This window comes from Carcharhinus amblyrhynchos, chromosome 10 (genome assembly GCF_965287045.1).
Source record: "Carcharhinus amblyrhynchos chromosome 10, sCarAmb.v2.hapA, whole genome shotgun sequence".
Lineage (NCBI taxonomy): Eukaryota > Metazoa > Chordata > Chondrichthyes > Carcharhiniformes > Carcharhinidae > Carcharhinus > Carcharhinus amblyrhynchos.
In genome coordinates, this window is record NC_137333.1 from 109,384,174 (window position 1) to 109,408,290 (window position 24,117).

At 47.7% G+C, this 24,117-nt stretch overlaps 1 protein-coding gene across 1 annotated transcript in view; it reads right to left on the reverse strand.

The window, feature by feature from the left end:
• LOC145349279 (protocadherin-16-like) overlaps nt 1–20,421 on the reverse strand; it is a 330,993-nt gene extending 310,572 nt beyond the window's left edge. The window contains exon 1 of the mRNA XM_080197793.1: nt 20,350–20,421. The gene's annotated coding sequence lies outside the window, so the exon portion shown is untranslated. The remainder of the gene's footprint in view (nt 1–20,349) is intronic.
• Between the last annotated feature and the right edge of the window lie 3,696 nt (nt 20,422–24,117).

Genomic DNA, 24,117 nt, shown 5'->3' on the forward strand with positions numbered 1-24,117 from the left:
GCATCCACACGTCTCAGCTTCAAGTTTTTTGAACAAGCAGTCATGCGCTAGAAATCGGCGCTGAGCTGATTTCAATATTTAAATTCCCATTCCATCTGATGAGGGGGGCTCAGGACTGAAGTGGCTCCTCCCACCCCGGCAGGAGTGGTTCACTCCAGCAAGATTTACAACAGCTCCCCACTAACGGGGAACAGGCGGCCCGACACTGCTGGAGGCTCCCCAGGAAATCAGGGGTGGGGGGGGGGGGGGGGGGGGCGGGGGTGCCTCCGAAGGCATTGCTAGTCTGGCTACCTGGCACAGTAAGAAGTCTCACAACACCAGATTAAAGTCCAACAGGTTTATTTGGTAGCACAAGACACAAGCTTTCAGAGCACTGCTCCTTCATCAGGTGAGTGGGAGCTCTGTTCACAAACAGGGCATATAAAAACACTCAATTTACAGAATAATCATTGGAAGGCGAGTCTTTACAGCTAATCAAGCCTTAAAGGTACAGACAGTGTGAGCGGAGAGAGGGTTAAGCACAGGTTAAAGAGATGTGTATTGTCTCCAGCCAGAACAGTTAGTGAGATTTTGCATTCCCAGGCAAGTCACGGGGGTTACAGATAGTGCGACATGAACCCAAGATCCCTGTTGAGACCATCCTCATGTGTGCAGAACTTAGCTATCAGTCTCTGCTCAGCGACTCTGCGCTGTCGTGTGTCGTGAAGGCCACCTTGGAGAACGCTTACCCGAAGATCAGAGGCCGAATGCCCGTGACCGCTGAAGTGTTCCCCAACAGGAAGAGAACACTCTTGCCTGGTGATTGTCGAGCGGTGTTCATTCATCTGTTGTTGTAGCGTTTGCATGGTCTCCCCAATGTACCATGCCTCGGGACATCCTTTCCTGCAGCGTATCAGGTAGACAACGTTGGCCGAGTTGCAAGAGTGTGTACCGTGTACCTGGTGGATGGTGTTCTCACATGAGATGGTTGCTGTGGCAGGGTTGTGATCACCGTTCTCCTGAAGGCTGGGTAGTTTGCTGCGGACAATGGTCTGTTTGAGGTTGTGCAGTTGTTTGAAGGCAAGAAGTGGGGGTGTGGGGATGGCCCTGGCGATATGTTCGTCTTCATTGATGACATGTTGAAGGCTCCGGAGAAGATGTCGTAGCTTCTCTGCTCCGGGGAAGTACTGGATGAAGTACTGAAGTTCATCCAAGTACTGGATGAAGGGGAATTGCTTGATAGAGCAGACGCAGCACGGTTTCATTAAGGGGAAGTTGTGTCTGACAAATTTATTGGAGTTCTATGAGGATGTGTCTAGGGCGGTGGATAGAGGAGAGCCGGTGGATGTGGTCTTTCTTGATTTTCAGAAGGCGTTTGACAAGGTACCTCACAAGAGGTTATTGCAGAAGGTAAGGGGGCATGGAGTTGGGGGTAGGGTGTTAGCATGGATAGAGGATTGGTTGTCAAATAGGAGGCAGAGAGTGGGGGTTAATGGGTGCTATTCAGATTGGCGGTTGGTGACTAGTGGAGTGCCCCAGGGGTCGGTGCTGGGGCCTCAGCTATTTACCATTTATATAGATGATCTGGAGGAGGGAACCGAGTGTATGGTGTCGAAATTTGCTGATGACACCAAGATTGGTGGAACGGCAAATTGTGTGGAGGGTGTGGAGAGTCTGCAGAAGGATCTAGATAGGCTGGGCGAATGGGCCAGGAAATGGCAAATGGAATTTAATGTTGGCAAGTGCGAGGTGGTCCACTTTGGTAGGAATAATGGTAGGAAAGACTATTACTTACGTGGCGAAAAACTGCAGCAGGGGACGGTGCAGAGGGACCTCGGGGTCCTTGTGCATGAGTCGCAAAAACCCAGTCTGCAGGTGCAGCAGGTGGTCAGGAAGGCTAATGGGATGCTGGCCTTCATAGCGAGGGGGATTGAATATAAAAGTAGGGAGGTCTTGCTGCGGCTGTATAGGGCATTGGTGAGGCCGCAGCTGGAGTACTGTGTGCAGTTTTGGTCGCCGTACTTATGCAAGGATATTTTGGCCTTGGAGGGAGTGCAGAGGAGGTTTACTAGGCTGATACCGGAGTTGAGGGGGTTGAGCTATGAGGAGAGGCTGAATAAACTAGGCTTGTACTCGTTAGAGTTTAGGAGAATGAGGGGAGATCTCATTGAGACATATAAGATGATGAATGGGATGGATAGGATAGAGGTGGAGAGACTCTTCCCGCTCAGAAAGGACAGTAGGACTAGGGGGCACAGCCTCAAGATAAAGGGGGGCGGTTTAAAATGGAGTTGAGGAGAAACTTCTTTACTCAAAGGGTGGTGAATCTCTGGAATTCTCTGCCCGTTGAGGTGGTGGAGGCTGCCTCGCTAAATATTTTTAAGACGCGGGTTGATGGCTTTTTGATAAGCGAGGGGATTAAGGGTTACAGGGAGAGGGCAGGAATGTGGAACTGAGCCACGACAGATCAGCCATGATCTTATTGAATGGCGGGGCAGGCTCGAAGGGCTAGATGGCCTACTCCTGCTCCTATTTCTTATGTTCTTATGACAAAGGGTACTCTGTCCACCGTGTCCCATTTTTGTCTTCTGAGGAGGTTGGTGAAGATTTTCCCTGTGGTGCATCAGAACTGTCGATTGATGAATCGAGCACCATATCCTGTTCTTATGGGGGCATCTTTCAGCCTCTGGAGGTGTCCATTGCGATCCTCCTCATCTGAGCAGATCCTGTGTATATGGAGAGCTCGTCTGTAGGGAATGGCTTCATTTCTCCAGCTTCCACCCTAAACATGTTAAAGGAGTATGGTGAGGTTATCCTTGGGCTTGCAGTACAATGAAGTGCTGAGGTGAGCATCCTTGATGGAGATGCGCATGTCCAAGAATGCACCGATTCCGGAGAATAGTCCATGGTGAGTCTGATGGTGGGATGGAACTTGTTGATGTCATCATATAGTTGTTTCAGTGATTGTTCACCATGAGTCCAAAGGAAGGAAATGTCATCGATGTATCTAGTGTATAGCATCGGCTGAAGGTCCTGTACGGTGAAGAAGTCTTGTTCGAACCTGTGCATGAAGATGTTGGCATATTGAGGTGCGAATTTGGTCCCCACGGCTGTTCCGTGTGTCTAGATGAAGAATTGGTTGTTGAAGTTGAAGACATTGTGGTCCAAGATGAAGCGGATGAGTTGTAAAATTGCATCTGGAAATTTGCAGTTGTCAGTTTTGAGTACTGAGGCAGTTGAGCAATGCCGTCGTTGTGGGGGATGCTGGTGTAGAGCGCTGAGACATCCATTGTGACGAGGAGTGTCCCTGGTTCAACTGCTCCATGTGTGCCGAGTTTCTGTAGGAAGTCCATAGTATCACCATAAAAGCTGGGGGTTCTTTGTACAATGGATTTTAGGATGCCCTTGATGTAGCCGAAGAGGTTCTCACACAAGGTCCCATTGCCCGATACGATTGGACGGCTGGGTGTGTTTGCCTTGTGTATCTTTGGGAGGCAGTAGAGATCTCCAACGCAGAGAGTACATGGAATGACAGCACGGAGGGTGCTCTGAAGGTCCGGATCAAAGGTCTTGATCAGTCTGTTGAGTTGACGAGTGTGTTCTTTGGTCGGATTTGCGGGTAACTGTCTGTAGTGTACCTCGTTGTTCAGTTGTCAGTACATTTCTTTGCAGTTATCCGTTCTGTTCAGTATGACGATGGCCCCTCCTTTGTCTGCTGGTTTGATGACAATGTTGCAGTTGGTCTTGAGAGTGTGGATGGCGTTGTGTTGTGCTTGGGTGATGTTCAGGGCTGTCTGGTGTGTGCAGCTGATGAACGTGGTGTCGGCGCACCTCCTGATGGTTTGGGCATACATGTCCAGTCGAGGGCAGCGGCCTTCCGGAGGAGTCCAATTGGATTCCTTCCTCTTTGGTTGCTGCACTGCGGATCTCCCTGTCGGCTGTTCCGGTTCATTGGCTGTGTCCTTGTGTTCGCTGTTGGCCTCTTGGGGTTTGTGGAAGAACTCCCACAGCCGCATTCGCCTGATGAATTCCTCTGTGTCCGCTGCGAGACTGATGAGGTCCATTTTGGCGGTGGGGCAGAAATTGAGCCCTCGGTTGAGAACTTTGATTTCATCTGGTTGAAGTGTGTAGTCCGACAAGTTAACAATGGACCTCCCTGCAGTGGTTCTATTTTCTACTGTGGTACCGGGAGAGGCTTGGTTGCTGCTGGTGGCGATGCCGCGTTTCTCAAGTTTCCTGTTCTTGGTGCCCATGTAGGTGGCATAGTTCCTTTGTCTCGTCTGCTTGGCAGAGTTTCGCAGCTGGTCTGCGTCCTGAGCGCAAGTTGAGAATATGGACTCCATCTTGGTTTTCAGGTTGCGGAGAAGCTACAACATCTTCTCCGGCGCCTTCATCATGTCATCAATGAACATAGAACATTACAGCGCAGAACAGGCCCTTCGGCCCACGATGTTGCGCCGACCAGTTAAAAAAAAAACAACAACAATGACCCACTAACCTAAACCAATCCCTTTTCGTCCATAAACCTGTCCACAGACCTCTTAAACGCCCCCAAACTAGGCGCATTTACAACTGCAGCAGGCAGGGCATTCCAATCCCTCACCACCCTGTTTGAAGACAAACATCTCGCCAAGGCCAACTCTACACCCTGACTTCTTGCCTTCAAACAACTGCACAACCTCAAACAGACCATTCTCTGCATCAAAACTACCCAGCCTTCAAGAGAACAGTGACCACAACACCACACAACCCTGCCACAGCAACCTCTGCAAGACATGCCGAATCATCGACACGGATGCCAACATTTCACCTGAGAACACCATTCACCAGGTACACGGTACATAGTCTTCCAACTCGGCCAACGTTGTCTACCTGATACTCCGCAGGAAAAGATGTCCCGAAGCATGGTACATTGGGGAGTCCATGCAGATGCTACAACAACAGATGAATGGACACTTCTCGAAGCGGTCACGGGCATTCGGCCTCTGATCTTCGGGTAAGCATTCTCCAAGGCAGTCTTCATGACATACGACAGCGCAGAGTCGCTGAGCAGAGACTGAGAGCCAAGTTCCACACACATGAGGATGGCCTCAACCGGGATCTTGGGTTCATGTCACCTATCTGTAATCCCTACGACTTGCCTGGGCTTGCAAAATCTCACTAACTGATCTGGATGGAGACAATACACATTCTCTTTAATCTATGCTTAACCCTCTCTCCACTCACATTGTCTGTATCTTTAAGACTCAATTACCTGTAAAGACTCACATTACAACCATTATTTTGTAAATCGAGTTTGTGTTTTTATATACCCTGTTTGTGAATAGAACTCCCACTCACCTGATGAAGGGGCAGAGCTCCAAAAGCTTGTGGCCTGTGCCATCAAATAAACCTGTTGGACTTTAATCTGGTGTCTTACTATGCCCACCCCAGACCAATGCCAGCATCTTCACAACCTGGCACTGCCTAAGGAATAAACTAGCAATGCCCACCCACCAGGCTTCGGGGAAATCAGGGCTGGCTGGGAGAGGTTCTGGAGTCCAGTAATCAGGGGATGGGGGTGAGTCAGAAAGCTAGTGATGCAGGGTTGTGGGGCTGCCTAGGGGTCACTGCGCATGCTCCAATCTTGGTGCTGACAGATCGGTGCGTGTGCAGTGGTTCACTCAGCTCTAAGCTGCCACTCTAGCAGGGTTTTTCAGAGTGAATCTCGCAAGGACACACTATAGTGCACAGGATGTGGGAGATCTAATCTGAAAATCATTTAAAAAAAACCAGCAGGTGTTACTCCTGTTTTCAGGCAAATTGGGGACATATAATTTTTTCAGGAAAATCCCAGCCATAGTTTCTCAAACTGGAGACAAGTTGAATGTGCTGTTCCCCCAGGATCAGTATTGGGCCCTTGCTTTTTCTGATTTATATAAACAATTCAGAGATGGGGTTTGAGGGCAAAATCTCTAAATCTGCAGATGGTACTATCCCTAGTTACCCTTGGAGGGCATCTGAGAGTCAATCGCATTGCTGTGGCTCTGGAGTCACATGTAAGTCAGACCAGGTAAGGATGGCAGGTTTCCTTCCCTAAAGGACATCAGTGAACCAGATGGGTTTTTCCGACAATGGTTTCGTGGCCACGACAGATCAGCCATGATCTTATTGAATGGCGGGGCAGGCTCGAAGGGCTAGATGGCCTACTCCTGCTCCTATTTCTTATGTTCTGACGTTCTTATAGAACATAGAACATTACAGCGCAGAACAGGCCCTTCGGCCCACGATGTTGCGCCAACCAGTTACAAAAACAATGACCCACTAGCCTATACCAATCCCTTTTCGTCCATAAACCTATCCATAGATCTCTCAAACGCCCCCAAACTAGGCGCATTTACAACTGCAGCAGGCAGGGCATTCCAATCCCTCACCACCCGCTGGGTAAAGAACCTACCCCTGACATCCGTCCTGTAGCTACCCCCCCTTAATTTAAAGCCATGCCCCCTCGTGCTAGCTTTCTCCATCCGAGGAAAAAGGCTATCACTATCCACCCTATCTAAACCTCTAATCATCTTATATGTTTCAATAAGATCCCCTCTTAGCCGCCTTCTTTCCAACGAAAACAACCCTAAATCCCTCAGTCTCTCCTCATAGGACCTCCCCACCATACCAGGCAACATCCTAGTAAACCTCCTCTGCACCCTCTCCAAAGCCTCCACATCCTTCTTGTAATGTGGGGACCAGAACTGCACACAGTACTCCAAGTGCGGCCGCACCAGAGTAGTGTACAATTGCAACATGACGCTGCGACTCCTAAATTCAATCCCCCTACCAATAAACGCCAAGACACCGTACACCTTCTTAACAACCTTATCTACTTGATTCCCAACTTTCAGGGATCTATGTACACATACACCTAGATCCCTCTGTTCATCCACACTATTCAAAGTCCTCCCGTTAGCCCTATACTCGACACATGTGTTGCTCCTACCAAAGTGAATTACCTCACACTTCTCCGCATTAAATTCCATCTGCCACCTCTCGGCCCAGCTCTGCAACCTATCTAAGTCTCCCTGCAGACTATGACACCCTTCCTCACAATCTACCACACCTCCGACTTTGGTGTCATCAGCAAATTTACTAATCCACCCAACTATACCCTCATCCAGATCATTAATAAAGATTACAAACAGCAGTGGCCCCAAAACAGATCCCTGAGGCACACCACTCGTAACCGAACTCCATGATGAATATTTACCATCAACCACCACCCTCTGTCTCCTATCTGATAGCCAATTCCTGATCCAACTTCCTAGATTACCCACAATCCCATACATCTGCATTTTCTGCAGAAGCCTACCATGGTGAACCTTATCGAACGCCTTACTAAAATCCATATATACCACGTCAACTGCCTTGCCCCCATCCACCTCTTTGGTCACCTTCTCAAAAAACTCAATAAGGTTAGTAAGGCACGACCTACCCGCTACAAAACCATGCTGACTATTTTTAATCAATTCATTACACTCCAAATAACTATAAATCCTATCCTTAATAATTTTTTTCTAAAACCTTGCCCACAACAGAAGTAAGACTCACCGGTCTATAATTCCCGGCAAAGTCTCTGTTCCCCTTCTTAAACAATGGGACAACATTCGCTATCCTCCAATCCTCCGGGACTACACCAGAGACCAATGACGACCTGAAGATCAGAGCCAGAGGCTCTGCAATCACCTCTCTAGCCTCCCAGAGAATCCTAGGGTAGATCCCATCCGGACCAGGGGACTTATCTATTTTCAGCCCCTCAAGAATATCCAGCACATCCCCCTTATCAACCGTAATACTGTCTATTTTACACCCCTGCAACCCAGTGTCCTCCTCAGCTATATTCATGTCCCCCTGCGTGAACACCGAAGAGAAATATTGGTTCAATGCTTCTCCAATCTCCTCCGGTTCCACACACAACTTCCCCCTGCTGTCTGTAACTGGCCCTAATCTTGCCCTGACCAACCTTCTGTTCCTGACATACCTATAGAACGCCTTAGGATTCTCCTTAATCCTATCAGCCAATGTCTTCTCATGTCCTCTTTTAGCCCTTCTTAACTCACTCTTCAACTCCCTCCTAGCCAATCTAAAGCTTTCAAGTGCACTACCTGAGCCCTCAATTCTCATCCGAACATAAGCCTCCTTTTTCTTTTTAACCATCGACTCAACTCTTTTAGTGCACCACGGTTCCCTTGATCTACCAATTCCTCCATGCCTGACAGGGACATACCTATCACGGACTCGCAGTAGCTGCTCCTTGAAAAAACTCCACATTTCGGACATTCCCAGTCCCTGTAATCTCCTAGTCCAATCTATGCTTCCTAATTCACTCCTAATAGCCTCATAATTACCCTTACCCCAGCTAAAACTACTGACCCGAGGTTCATGCCTATCCCTTCCCATCACTAAGGTGAACGTAACCGAATTGTGGTCACTATCACCAAAATGCACACCAACTTCCAAGTCTAGCACCTGGTCTGGCTCATTTCCCAGCACCAAATCCAATATAGCCTCACCTCTAGTTGGCCTATCTACATACTGAGTCAAAAAACCTTCCTGCACGCTTTGTACAAACACTGACCCCTCTAACGAGCTAGAACTATAGCAATTCCAATCAATATTCGTAAAGTTAAAGTCCCCCATAACAAATACCCTATTACTTTCACTCCTAACCAGGATTGTCTCCGCAATCCTTTCCTCAACCTCTCTAGAACTTTTAGGAGGTCTATAAAAGATTCCCAACAGGGTGACCTCTCCTCTCCTATTTCTAATCTCCGCCCATACTACCTCAACTGACAAGTCCTCATCAAACTTCCTCTCCGACACTGTGATACAGTCCTTGACTAGCAATGCTACCCCACCCCCCCTTCTACCTTCTTCTCTACTCCGACTAAAGCATTTGTACCCCGGAACCTGCAACAACCATTCCTGACCCTGCTCTATCCATGTCTCTGAAATGGCCACAACATCAAAGTCCCAGGTACTGATCCACGCTGCAAGTTCATCCACTTTATTGCGAATACTCCTCGCATTCAAGTACACGCATTTCAAACCCTGCTCCGCCCCACCCCCACTATGCCGTGCCTTGCATTCCCCAACTATGCCCCCCTCACTTTCACCCCCTCTACTCACGATCCCACCCCCCTTCCGAATCAGTTTAAACCTCCCTGTCATCAGTAAATTCTTAATTCTGACGTTTTTTATTGAATTCAAATTACACCAGCTGCCGTGGCGGGATTCAAACCCGGGTCCCAGAACAGCTGAGTTTCTGGATTAATAGTCCAGTGATAATACCACTAGGCCATCACCTCCCTTTATGTGCTATATACATAAAAGATATAGATGAAAATGTGGAGGTGGTGGAGGGGGATGTTAAGCAAGTTTACAGATGGCACCAAGATTGGTTGGGTGGGTAAAAGTGTAGAAGATGGTTACAGTTTCATAGAATCATAACAGTGCAGGAGGAGGCCTTTTGGCCAATTGAGTCTGTACCAACTAGAATCCCACCCAGCCCTATTACTATAACCCCACACATTTATCCTGCTAATCCCTTGACACTAGGGTCAATTTAGCATGGTTAATCAACCTAATCCACACACCTTTGGACTGTAGGAGGATACTAGAGCACCCAGAGGAAACCCACATGGACATGGGGAGAAAGTGCAAACTCCACACAGTGACCCAAGACCAGAATTGAACCCGGGTCCCTGTTGCTGTGAGGCAGCAGTACTAACCACTCTGCCACCATGCCCCTGCGAATCGAACCCAGGTCCCTGGGGCTGTGAGGGAGCAGTGCTAACCCATTGTGCCACCGTGCCCCCGGGAATCAAACCCGGGTCCCTGGGGCTGTGAGGTGGCAGTTCTAACCACTCTTCCACCATGCCCCTGAGAATCGAACCCGGATCCCTGGCGCTGTGAGACAGCGGCGCTAACCCACTGTGTCACCGTGCTGCTGGGAATCGAACCCGGGTCCTGGGGCTGAGAGACAGCAGTGTTAACCCACTGTGTCACCGTGCCGCTGGGAATCGAACCCGGGTCCTGGGGCTGTGAGACAGCAGTGCTAACCCACTCTGCCACCATGCCCCTGGGAATCAAACCCAGGTTCTGGGGCTCTGAGGCAGCAGTGCTAACCCACTGTGTCACCGTGTCCCCCGGGAATCGAACCCAGGTCCCTGGTGCTGTGAGGCAGCAGTGCTAACCCACTGTGTCACCGTGCCCCCGGGAATCGAACCCGGGTCCCTGGCGCTGTGAGGCAGCAGCACTAACCCACTGTGTCACCGTGCCCCCGGGAATCGAACCCGGGTCCCTGGCGCTGTGAGGCAGCAGTGCTAACCCACTGTGTCACCGTGCCCCCGGGAATCGAACCCGGGTCCCTGGCGCTGTGAGGTAGCAGTGCTAACCCACTGTGCCCCCAGGAATTGAACCCGGGTCCCTGGGGCTGTGAGGCAGCAGTGCTAACCCACTGTGTCACAAAGCTGCCCTAAAAGCATTTGGAAATGTTCCTTTCCAGGCTCGAATGGCAGACCTCCTGCCTGTGATGTGAGTGTGATAATCACTCCACGACACACACACTGTGATTTCAGGAAGATCTAGATGGAATTGTCAGATGGGCAGCACAGTGGTAGATGGTATTTAACCCTGATAAGTGTGAGGTGATGCACTTTGGAAGAAGAAACAAAACGAGGGAATATTTTATGAATGTCAGGGCGCTGGGGAACAGAGTGATATTGGGATAATTATTCACAGATCCCTGAACCTGCAGAGCAGGTGAACAGGATAGTTAAGGCGGCAAATGGGACACTTGCTTTTATCACTCGTAGTATAGAGTATAAGAGGGTCCCCAGTAGAGATATTTGAAACGGGCATTTTGAGACACAAAGATTGATTAGCAACAATCAGCATGGCTTTGTGAGTGGAAAACCATGCCTCACAAATTGGATTGAGTTTTTTAAGGGCGTAACCAAGAATGGAAATGAGGGCAGTGCAGTTAACATTGTCCACATGGACTTTAGCCTTTGACAAGATACCACATGGTAGGTTGTTGCAAGAGTTTAAATCTAATCTAAGAGTTTAAATCTAAGAGTGAGCAGTAAGGGCTTTGGATCAAAGGGCTTGGGAGAAAAGGGCGAGGTAAGTTTAAATTCTGAACTGTGTTTAGAAATCACTAAGAGACTGTGATGGAGGAGTATGTGATGTGCTGTTTCTGTATGATGTGGGAGCTGGTGGACCCCAAGGTCCTTCCCAGTGACCATGTCTGCAGTAAGTGCTGGTTGCTTGAAGAGCTCCAGCTCAAAGTAGACGAACTGAACTCTGAGCTTCAAACACTGAGGCTCATCAGGGAGAGGGAGTGTAACCTGGATAATGGGGTACAAGTGATATTCACACCCCCTAGACTGGCTAACTCTAAGGGTCAGGAACAAGAGGGTGCTGCTGGGGGGAGGAAGGGTGAGAGGAAGGAGGGGGGAGCGGGGAGGAAGGGTGAGAGGAAGGAGGGGGGAGCGGGGAGGAAGGGTGAGAGGAAGGAGGGGGGAGCGGGGAGGAAGGGTGAGAGGAAGGAGGGGGGAGCGGGGAGGAAGGATGGGGGGACTCAAAGGCCTCAGTGTCTCAATCTGCACAACAGGTTTGAGGTTCTTGATCCCAGTGTGGACAAGAACGAGGGCTGTAAGGTTGATGAGCAAACTGCCCACGGTACAATGATGCAGACACAGGACAAAGAGGAAGAAGTAAAGAGGAATGTAGTGGTAATTGGGGATAGTGTAGTTAGGGGTATTGACACCATCTTTTGTCACAATGATAAAGAATACAGAAGGGTGTGTTGTCTGCCTGGTGCTCGGGTCCAGGATGTCTCATCTGGGCTGAGAGGAACCTGGAGTGGGAGGGTGAGAATCCGGTCGTTGTGGTACATGTGGGTGCCAACGACATAGGCAAAATGGGAACTAAGGATCTGCAGAGGGAGTATGCAAAGCTTGGAATGAAATTAAAAAGCAGAACCGACAAGGTGGTTATCTCTGGATCACTACCTGAACCACATGCAGATGGGCAAAGGGTAAATAGGATTAAAGAGATGAATGGGTGGCTCAGGGATTGGTGTGGGAGGAATGGGTTTGAATTCATGGGACATTGGCACCAGTATTGGGGAAGATGGGGCCTGTTCAGATGGGATCTGTTCAGATGGGATGGTCTTCGCCTGAATCGTGCTGGAACCAGAGTCCTGGCGAATCGTATAACTAGGACTGTAGATAGGGCTTTCAACTAATTAGAGGGGGGGGAGGGTGCAGGGGTGGGAGAAATTACAATATCTAAAGTAAAAGAGAGGGTACGGGTGCGGGAAAATGTGGAGGATGTCCCAATAACAAAGGGAGTAGGGGGCATGAGAAAGGTTGGTGGCGTTCCTTCAAATAGGGTCCAGATAAAGGCTGAATAAAGACACTTTATCTGAATGCACGAAGCATTCGGAACAAAGTGAATGAGTTGGTGGCGCAGATCAGTAAAATGGATATGATCTGGTGGCCATTACAGAGACGTGGCTGCAGGGTGACAAGGACTGGGAGCTGAATGTCCAGGGGTATCAAGTGTTTAGGAAGGATAGACAGGAGGAAAAAGTTGGCGGGGGGCGGGTGGCGCGGGGGGGTAGCTCTGCTGATTAAGGATAATATCAGGGAGGTAGTAAGGTAAGATATAGGCTCCAAAGAGCAGAACGTGGAATCGTTGTGGGTGGAAATAAGGAACAATAAGGGGAAGACGCTGGTGAGTGTGGTCCATAGGCCCCCAAATAATAACTTGGAGGTGGGGTGGGCTATAAACAAGCAAATAAATGATGCGTGCAGAAATGGAACGGCGATAATTATGGGGGATTTCAATCTGCATATTGATTGGTTGACCCATCTCGGACGCGGTGGGCTTGAGGGAGAGTTTTTGGAATGCTGCCGGGATAGTTTCCTTGAACAGCGTGTGACGGAACCAACGAGGGAGCGAGCTATCTTAGATCTGGTGTTATGTAATGAGGCAGGTAGAATTAGGGACCTTGTTGTGAGAGATCCTCTTGGGACGAGCGATCATTGTATGGTTGAGTTTTTGATGCAGATGGAGGATGAGAAAGTAGGGTCCCGAACCTGTGTCCTCTGTTTGAACAGAGGGGAGTACGATAGGATGAGAGAGGAATTGGCGAATGTAGATTGGGGGCACAGATTGGTCAGTAGCACTGCCGAGGAACAGTGGAGGATCTTTAAGGAGATCTTTTTCAGTGCTCAGCAGAAATATATTCCGATGGTAAAGAAGGAATGTAGGAGAAGGGATAATCAGCCGTGGTTATCGAAGGAAATAAAGGAGAGTATTAAATTAAAAGCTGATACTTTTAGAGTGGCGAAAAGTAGTGGGCGAGTAGAAGATTGGGAGAGGTTTAAAAATCAACAAAGATTGACTAAGAAGTTGATAAAGAAAGGAAGGATAGACTATGAAGCTAAACTAGCACTAAATATAAAAAAAGACAGTAAGAGTTTTTATAAATATATAAAGAGAAGGAGGCTGGCTAGAGTGAATGTTGGACCCTTAGAGGATGAGATGGGGGATTTAGTGGTGGGAGATGAGGAAATGGCTGAGGCCTTAAATAAGTTTTTTGCCTCGGTCTTCACAGAGGAGGACACGAATAGTTTGCCGGATATTAAAGATAGAAGGATGGTAGGAGTTGAGGGCCTGAATGCGATTACTGTCACGAGCGAGGTAGTGCTTGATAGACTAGTGGGACTGACGGTGGACAAGTCCCCAGGACCGGATGGAATGCATCCCAGGGTTCTGAAGGAAATGGCAGAGGTGATAGTAGATGCCTTAGTGATTATTTACCAAACTTCGCTGGATTCTGGGGAAGTGCCGGAAGATTGGAAAATGGCTAATGTTACGCCGCTGTTTAAAAAAGGTAGCAGGCAAAAGGAAGGGAATTATAGGCCGGTTAGTTTAACGTCTGTAGTTGGAAAAATGCTTGAATCCGTCATCAAAGAAGAAATAGCGAGGCATCTTGAGAAAAATGGTTTGATAGAGCAAACGCAGCACGGATTCGTTAAGGGGAAGTCGTGTTTGACAAATTTATTGGAATTCTATGAGGATGTGACTAGTGCGGTAGAGTGAGGGGAACCGGTGGATGTAGTGTTTCTCGATTTTCAAAAGGTGTTTAATAAGGTGCTGCACAAAAGGTTGCTTCAGAAGGTTAGGGGGCATGGAGTTGGGGGTAAGGTGTTAGTGTGGATAGAGGATTGGTTGTCTAATAGAGGCAGAGAGTTGGTATCAATGGGTGCTATTCTGATTGAACAAAGAACAAAATCAGCCCGGGAAACAGGCCCTTCGGCCCAACGAGCCCGCGCCGCCATCTCAACACCACCAGTCCCCCTCTCCACCCACGACCCCTGTCTAATGTTTTATGGCCATCCAGATTGAGGGAATCTGATTTAGGGACAATTTATTCCTGCCAATCAGCCTAACAGCACATCTTTGGGGTGTGGGAGGAAACCAGAGCACCTGGAGGAAACCCACGCAAGCACGGGGAGAATGCGCAAACTCCCACAGACACCGGCCCAAATCCATGTGTCTGCACAGCAATCAGCGATAGTCACTGAGCTGTCATCTTGCCCAGTATTTGGTCCAGTTTAGGTACACACTAACGACATGAAGCACTAGGCCAATCCCGAACAACCAAGAGCAGCCCCAGTACGACCCATCGTGTGTATGCCCCTCGTTGGACACGAGGCCGGCCAACTTAAAACCTGTGAATGAAAAGAGAGAGATTGGCGGTTGGTAACTAGTGGAGTGCCGCAGGGATCGGTGCTGGGGCCTCAGCTATTTACCATTTATGTAGATGATCTGGAGGAGGGGGCTGAGCGTAGGGTGACAAAATTTGCTGAAGACACAAAGATAAGTGGAAAAGCAAATTGTGCGGAGGGTGTGGAAAGTCTGCAGAGGGATCTGGATAGGCTGAGCGAGTGGGTGAGGACCTGGCAGATGGAGTACAATGTTAGCAAGTGTGAGGTTATCTACTTTGGCAGGAATAATAGTAGGAGGGATTACTATTTAAAGGGCGAAAAGCTGCAGCGTGCTACGGTGCAGAGGGACCTGGGAGTCCTTGTGCACGAGTTGCAAAAACCCAGTCTGCAGGTGCAGCAGGTGATCAAGAAGGCAAATGGGATGCTGGCCTTTATAGCAAGGGGGATAAAATATAAAAGCAGGGAGGTCTTGCTGCAATTGTACAGGGTATTGGTGAGGCCGCAGCTGGAGTACTGTGTGCAGTTTTGGTCACCGCACTTGCAGAAGGATATTTTGGCCTTGGAGGGAGTGCAGAGGAGGTTCACTAGGCTGATACCAGAGATGAGGGGATTGGACTATGAAGAGAGACTAAATAGACTGGGTCTGTACTCGTTGGAGTTTAGAAGGATGAGGGGGGATCTTATAGAGACGTATAAGATAATGAAGGGGATGGATGGGTAGAGGTAGAGATTCTTCCCGCTCGGAAAGGACAACAGGACTAGAGGGCACAGCCTCAAGATAAGGGGGGGGCAGTTTAGAACAGAGTTGAGGAGGAACTTCTTCACTCAAAGGGTGGTGAATCTCTGGAATTCTCTGCCCGTTGAAGCAATGGAGGCTACCTCGCTAAATATATTTAAGACACGGGTAGATAGATTTTAGGTAGGCAAGGGAATTAAGGGTTATGGGGGGAAAGCGGGAAAGTGGAACTGAGCCACTTCAGATCAGCCATGATCTTATTGAGTGGTGGGACAGGCTCGAAGGGCTAGATGGCCTACTCCTGCTCCTATTTCTTATGTTCTTAATGGAATCCAGGGTGAGGTAGCCAATTGGATACAAAATTGGCTTGATGACAGAAGGCAGACAGTGGTTGTAGAGGATTGTTTTTCAGACTGGAGGCCTGTGACCAGTGGTGTGCCTCACAGTCTGTGCTGGGTCCACTGTTATTTGTCCTTTATATTAATGATTTGGATGAGAATTTCGGAGACATGGTGTCATTTGCAAATCTACGAACCAAGATTGGTGCACAGTGGACAGTGAAGAAAGTTATCTAGGATTACAACGGGATCTTGATCAATTGGGTCAGTGGGCTGATGAATGGCATATGGAGCTTAGTTTTGATAAATAGGAGGTGATGCATTTTGGTAGATCGAATCAGGGCAGGATTTACTCAATTAATGTTACGGTGTTTGAGAGAGTTACAAAGAAAAGAGACCTAGGGATACAGGTTCATAGCTCCTTGCAAGTGGAGTTACAGGTGAACAGTAGTGTAGAAGGTGTTTGGCATACTTGGTTTCATTGGTTAGAACGTTGAATAAAGGAGTTGGGACATCTTATTGAAGTTGTAGAAGACATTGGTAAGACCACATTTGGAATACTGTGTTCAGCTGTGGTAACTCCATTAAAGAAAGGATATTAAACTATTAAACTAGAAAGAGTGCAAAAAAAATTTACTAGGATGATACAGGGACTTAATGGTTTGAGTTATGAGGAGAGACTGGGTAGACTGGGACTTTTTCCTCTGGAGCATAGGAGGCTGAGGGGTTAATTTATAGAGGTCTATAAACTAATGAGGGGCACAGATCAGCTAGATAGTCAATATCTTTTCCCAAAGGTAGGGGAGTCTAAATCTAGATAGGATGCAGAGCTGGGCTGAAAAGTGGCAGATGGAGTTTAACCCTGATAAGCGTGAGGTGATTCATTTTGGTAGGACAAATTTGAAGGAGGATTACAGGTTAACAGTAGGGTTCAACAACAGAGGAATGTGGAGGCACAGTGAGATCTTGGGATTCATCTGAACAGATCTCTGGAGGTTGCCACTCAACTGGATAGAGCCATGAAGAAGGCTTATAGTGTGTTAGCCTTTTTTAACAGGGGGTTTGAGTTTAAGAGCTGTGGGATTACACCGCAACTGTACAGGACATTGGTGGGACCACATTTGGAATACTGTGTGCAGTTCTGGTCACCTCACTATAAGAAGGGTGTGGAAGCATTAAGGGCATTCAAATGGTCATTGGATAGGCATATGAACATAAGAAACAGGAGCAGGAGTAGGCCATCTAGCCCTTCGAGCCTGCCCCGCCATTCAATAAGATCATGGCTGATCTGTCGTGGCTCAGTTCCACATTCCCGCCCTCTCTCCATAACCCTTAATCCCCTCGCTTATCAAAAACCCATCAACCCGCGTCTTAAAAATATTTAGCGAGGCAGCCTCCACCACTTCAACAGGCAGAGAATTCCAGAGATTCACCACCCTTTGAGTGAAGAAGTTCTTCCTCAACTCCGTTCTAAACCGCCCCCCCTTTAACTTGAGGCTGTGCCCCCTAGTCCTACTGTCCTTTCTGAGCGGGAAGAGTCTCTCCACCTCTATCCTATCCATCCCATTCATCATCTTATATGTCTCAATGAGATCTCCCCTCATTCTTCTAAACTCTAACAAGTACAAGCCTAGTTTATTCAGCCTCTCCTCATAGCTCAACCCCTTCAACTCCGGCATCAGCCTAGTAAACCTCCTCTGCACTCCCTCCAAGGCCAAAATATCCTTGCGTAAGTACGGCGCCCAAAACTGCACACACTACTCCAGCTGCGGCCTCACCAATGCCCTATACAGCCGCAGCAAGACCTCCCTACTTTTATATTCAATCCCCCTCGCTATGAAGGCCAGCATCCCATTCGCCTTCCTGACCACCTGCTGCACCTGCAAGCTGGGTTTTTGCGACTCATGCACAAGGACCCCGAAGTCCCGCTGCACCGTCGCCTGCTGCAGCTTTTCGCCACGTAAGTAATAATCCTTCCTACCATTATTCCTACCAAAGTGGACCACCTCGCACTTGCCAACATTAAATTCCATTTGCCAGTTCCTGGCCCATTCGCCCAGCCTATCTAGATCCTTCTGTAGACTCTCCGCGCAATTTGCCGTTCCACCAATCTTGGTGTCATCAGCAAATTTCGATACCATACACTCGGTTCCCTCCTCCAGATCATCTATTGGAATAGTTTAAGTTAGAGGCTCATTAGATTGGTTCCACTGGTTGGCGCAACATCGAGGGCCATAGGGCCTGTACTGCGCTGTTATGTTCTATGTTCTGGAGTGCAGAGAGATTTATAAGATGATGAGGGGGATAGATAGAGTGGACGTTCAGAGACTATTTCCTCGGGTAGCTGTTACTAGGGGGCATAACTATAAGGTTCACGGTGGGAGATATGAGAGATGTCCAAGATAGGTTCTTTACTCAGAGAGTGGTTGGGGTATGGAATAGACTGCCTGCTGTGATAGTGGAGTTGGACAGTTTAGGAACTTTCAAGCGGTTATTGGATAGGCACATGGAGTGCACCAGAATGACGAGGAGTGGGATAGCTTGATCTTGGTTTCAGACAAAGCTCGGCATAACATTGAGGGCCGAAGGGTCTGTACTGTTCTATGTTCTATGTAGAAAGCATAGGTTTAAAGTGAGAGGGGAGAGATACAAAAGCGTCCAGAGGGGCAATGTTTTCACACAGAGGGTGGTGAGTGTCTAGAACAAGCTGCCAACGGCAGTAGTAGAGGCGGGTACAATTTTGTCTTTTGAAAAGCATTTAGTCAGTTACATGGGTAAAATGGATATGAGCCAAACACTCAATATTGTGAATAAACTTTCCCAACACTGATAAACCTTACTAATACTGACAAATCTTAATAATCCCTATATTTAACTAGCAACAGTAAACCATAATTTAAAAAAAATAGCCTGAGCTGTCTAGACCCTTGTTTAGATAAGTAGAAAATACACACCAGCTAATCCCCTACTTGCTTCCCTTCATTCTGAAGGTGGGCTCTGAACCAGAGTGGTTCTTGGTGGTTACAGATAGAGCAGAAACAGAGTGGAACTTTCTCATTGCTCACTCAATCTAAGTTTGCAGAAAAGAAAAGCAGCAGTAATATTCACCAGCCAATCAACTCATGACTTTGCCCTGATGTCACCGATTGATTTTATTTTCCCTCTCCCTGCTTCACACTCAGAGTCAGAGAGGTTTACAGCACGGAAACAGGCCCTTCGGCCCAACTTATCCATGCTGCCCTTTTTTTAAAAACCTCTAAACTAATCCCAATTGCCCTCTATACCCATCTTACCCATGTAAATATTTAAATGCTTTTTAAAAGATAAAATTGTACCCACCTCTACTACCACCTTTGCACAGACATTCACCTACCTGTGTATGAAAAAATTGTCCCTCTGGACACTTTTGTATCTCTCCCCTCTCACCTTAAATCTATGTCCTCTAGTCTTAAAACTCCCTAACCTTTTGAGAGTGCTCCTGACCTGCTTCACTCCCCTCCCGGTCTGCTTCACTCCGATCCTGATCTTCATGGCATTCTGCTAATCTTTCTGATGTTTTTCTGTAGCTGATTATGAAATGTTAATAGTTTCTGAACCTGGACCTGTGAAGGTTCCTCAAACAGCCCCTCTTTCTAAATGTTCATCTTTGACAAAGTATCTTGTTACATCTTTTTTTGGTTGAAAGTAGGTGATCTGACGTTTGTCTGCATGGAATTCAATTTGTCACAGTTTAGTTCATTCACTTAATCTCTGAATATCTCTTTGTAAAGTAATACTTGTATTGTACGCTGCTAAGAGTGCCACCTATCTTTGTATCATTGGCTAACACAGATATGGATAAAACCGAGCCAGCAGCTGCAATTAATAAATGCATTGAATAACTGTTTAATAAAAGCTAACTTCCTTACATTTATCCTCTTCGTTAAACCGCAGGTCTCCTGTTTTGTCGGAGCTTTGAAAATCTCCTTCGCCAATCTGAACTCCAGCTTTGCTTCTTGCTCAGTTTTTCCTATTTCACTGATGTATCCTCTTCATTCTCCCTCCCAAAATGAACCACTTTGCACTTCCCCTGTTAAAATTCACCTTCAATCTGTCACTGCGCCGCTTCCAAGCGATCTACAAACTTTGGAATAATCTCCAATTACACTTGAATCAGATAATTAATAATAAAAAGAACAATGCTCTCAATACCGACCTTTGGGGCCCCTTTAGGCTACATTCCCTCCCCCCCCCCCCCCCGCCGGCTGCCCCCCCAAAACCTCCCTCAGCTCAACCCCTTTCTCCCCCCTCACCCTAACTACCTTTTCCTCGCCTCACTTCTCCATTCTCCTCCTCTTCCCTCTGCCATTCCTTCTCTCTTTCTCCCTCCTACCTGCTCTCACCTTCTCTCTCTCCGGGTTCTGCCTCCATTATCTATTATCCAAGTCCAGCTTCTTTCTCCTTTCCTCTTTCTGTTCTTCCTCCACCCTTCCCCTCTTCTCCCTTTCCCTTTCTCCCCCTTTCTCTCTCTCTTACTCACGCAGCTTTTCGCTCCTTTTCTCTTCTCCGATCTCTCTCTCTGGACAATCCCGAGGTGAATCCCGGACAGTCGCCGCAATCCGGCAGCGACTCACATCCCGGAGCGGAGCCGGAGCCGGAGCGCTGGGATGGGGCTGAGAATCAGATCCGCTCCGCCTGAGCAACACGTCAGCAAGTGGACCCGCCCGACAGCCCACCCCCCCAGGCACACGGAGACGTAGAGAGAGATACACACACAGGGACATAGAGAGAGACACACACATAGAGACATAGAGAGATACACACACACAGACATACAGAGAGAGACACATAGAGGGACATACAGAGAGAGACACACACATGGACATAGAGAGAGAGAGAGACAGAGACACACACAGGGACATAGAGAGACAGAGAGAGACACACAGAGAGACAGAGACACACACAGACATAGAGAGACAGAGACACACACACACAGAGACAGAGAGAGACACACAGAGACATAGAGAGAGAGACAGAGACACACAGAGACATAGAGAGAGAGAGAGAGACAGAGAAACACAGAGAAAAACACTGTGAAACACATAGAGAGACAAAAAGACTCAGAGAGAGACACAGGGAGACACAGACAGAGAGACACAAAAAGAGACATCATCCCCAGACACACAGAGCCAGAGAGAGACAAAGATACAGAAAGAGACACACATGCACAGAGACAAGAGATCACCCCAAGAGAAATACACACGCAGACACACATCACCCCCAGAGAGACACACACAGAGATAGACAGAGATATACACAGACACACACAAACACACAGACAGCAAGACGCATAGAGTGACATCACCCCCAGAGAGACACACACACACACACACACACACGCACACAGATAGACACAGATTCAAAGACACACAGACAGAGAGACACACACACAGACAGAGACACTCAGAGAAAGAGACACACACACAGACAGAAATACACAGTTGGACACAGAGAGAGATATATCCAGCCCCAGAGAGACACACACACACAACACAGACACAGAGATATATCCACCCCAGAAATATATTCACCCCAGAGACACACATATATATCCACCCCAGAGAGAGACACACGTACAGACACAGAGATATATCCATCCCCAGAGTGAGACACACAGTGTGACACACACAGATATCCATCCCCAGAGAGAGAAACACACACACACACAGAAATATATCCATCCCCAGAGATACAGACACAGAGAGACAAAGACACACACACACACAGAAAGAGAGAGAGAGAGACACTCATAAAGAGAGACACACACAGAGAGACAGAAATACACAGAGATCCTTACACACATGCACACAGAGAGAGACACACACACATACAAACAATGACCCCAGAACAGACACACACACACACACACACACACAGACATACAGAGGAAGAGACACAGATAGGGAGAAATACACATCATATATCCAGCCCCAGAGAGAAAGACCCCAGGACAGAGTGAGAGAGATACACACACAGAACAGAGAGAGAGACAGAAAGACACACACTCATAGAAAGGGAGACCCCACAATAGAAAGAGAAAGACACACATATATCAGGGATATATATTAATGATCTAGATCTTGGTGTACAGGGAACAATTTCAGAGTTTGAGGAGGACAGCGCAGAACTTCAAAAGGACGTAGGCAAGTTGATAGAATGAACAGATAGGTGGCAGATAAAGTTCAACGTGGAGAAACGTGAAGTGATTTATTTTGCTAGGAGGAACATGGAGAAACACTACAAAATAAAGGGGGCCACTCTAAAGGTGCAGGAGCAGAGGGTCTGGGATGTGTGTGTGCATAAGGCATTAAAGATGGCAAGACAGGTTAAGAAAATGGTTAATAGAGCTGATAGTATTATGGGCTTTATTAAAGGGGACATTGAGTACAAGAGCAAGGAATTAATGCTGAACTTATACAGGACACCAGTTAGGCCTCAGCTGGAATATTGTGCTGTCTGGGTGCCACACTACATGATGTGGAGATACCGGCATTGTACTGGAGTAAGCACGGTAAGAAATCTCACAACACCAGGTTAAAGTCCAACAGGTTTATTTATTAGCACAAGCCACAAGCTTTTGGAGCTCTATACTACAGGCAAGTTGTGAATGCATTGGAGAGAGTGCAGAACAGGTTTACAAAAATTGCACCAGGGATGGGAAACTACAGTTCTGAGGATAGATTGGAGAGGTTGGGGCACTTCTCCTTGGAGAGAAGAAGGCTAAGAGAAGATTTGATTGAATTGTTCAAAATCATGAGGGGGCTGAACAGGATAGACCGGGAGATGCAAGACTGGGCGGAGAAGTGGCAGATGGACTTCAACCCAGATAAGTGTGAAGTGGTTCATTTTGGCAGGTCAAATAGGATGGCAGAATATAATATTAATGGTAGGACTCTTGGCAGTGTGGAAGATCAGAAGGATCTTGGGGTCCGAGTTCATAGGACGCTCAAAGCAGCTGCGCAGGTTGAAGCTGTGGTTAAGAAGGCATAAGGTGTACTGGCCTTCATCAATCAAGGGACTGAGTTTAGGAGTCGGGAGATAATGCTGCAACTTTATAAGACCCTGGTCAGACCCCACTTGGAGTACTGTGCTCAGTCCTGGTCGCCTCATTACAGGAAGGATGTGGAAGCCATAGAAAGGGTGCAGAGGAGATTTACAAGGATGTTGCCTGGATTGGTGGCATGCCTTATGAGGATAGGTTGAGGGAGCTCGGCCTTTTCTCCTTGGAGAGACGAAGGATGAGGGGTGACCTGATAGAGGTTTATAAGATGTTGAGAGGTATTGATTGAGTGGATAGTCGGAGGCTATTTCCCAGGGCTGAAATGGTTGCCACAGGAGGACACAGGTTTAAGGTGCTAGGGAGTAGGTACAGAGGAGATGTCAGGGGTAAGTTTTTCACTCAGAGGGTGGTGGGTGCATGGAATCGGCTGCTGTCGGTGGTGGAGGCAGTTTCGACAGGGTCTTTTAAGAGACTTTTAGATAAGTACGTGGAACTTAGTGAGATAGAGGGTTATAGGTAAACCTAATAATCTCTAAGGTAGGGACATGTTCGGCGCAACTTTGTGGGCCGTAGGGCCTATATTGTGCTGTCGTTTTTCTATGTTTCTATGTTTCTAAACTGTTCCTGCTCATAAAAGGATCAAGAACAAGGGAGCACAGATGTAAAGTGATTTATAAACTAAGCAAATGTTATGTGAGAAAAAGCTTTTTCACGCAGTGAGTGGTTTGGGTCTGGAATGCCCTGCCTGGAAGTATGATAGAGGCAGGTTCAATCGAGGCATAAAGGAGGCTATTAGATGATTATTTGAACAGAAACAATGTGCAGGGGTACAGGGAAAAGGCAGGGGAACACAAAACATAGAAAATAGGAACAGGAGTAGGCCATTCGGCCCTTCGAGCCTGCACCACCATTCAATATGATCCTGGCTGATCAGGCACTGTCAGTATCTCACTTCTGCTTTGTCGCTATACCCCTTGATCCCTTTAGCCGCAAGGGCCACGTCCAGCTCCCTCTTGAACATATCTAACAAACTGGTCCCAACAGCTTTCTGTGGGAGAGAATTCCACGGGTTCACAACACTCTGAGCGAAGAAGATCTTCCTCATCTTAGTCCTGAATGACTTACCCCTTATTCTGAGACTGTGACCCCTAGTTCTGCATTTCCCCACCATCAGGAACATTCTTCACACATCTAGCCTATGCGATCCCCTCTCATTCTTCTAAATTCTAGTGAGTACAAGCCCAATCG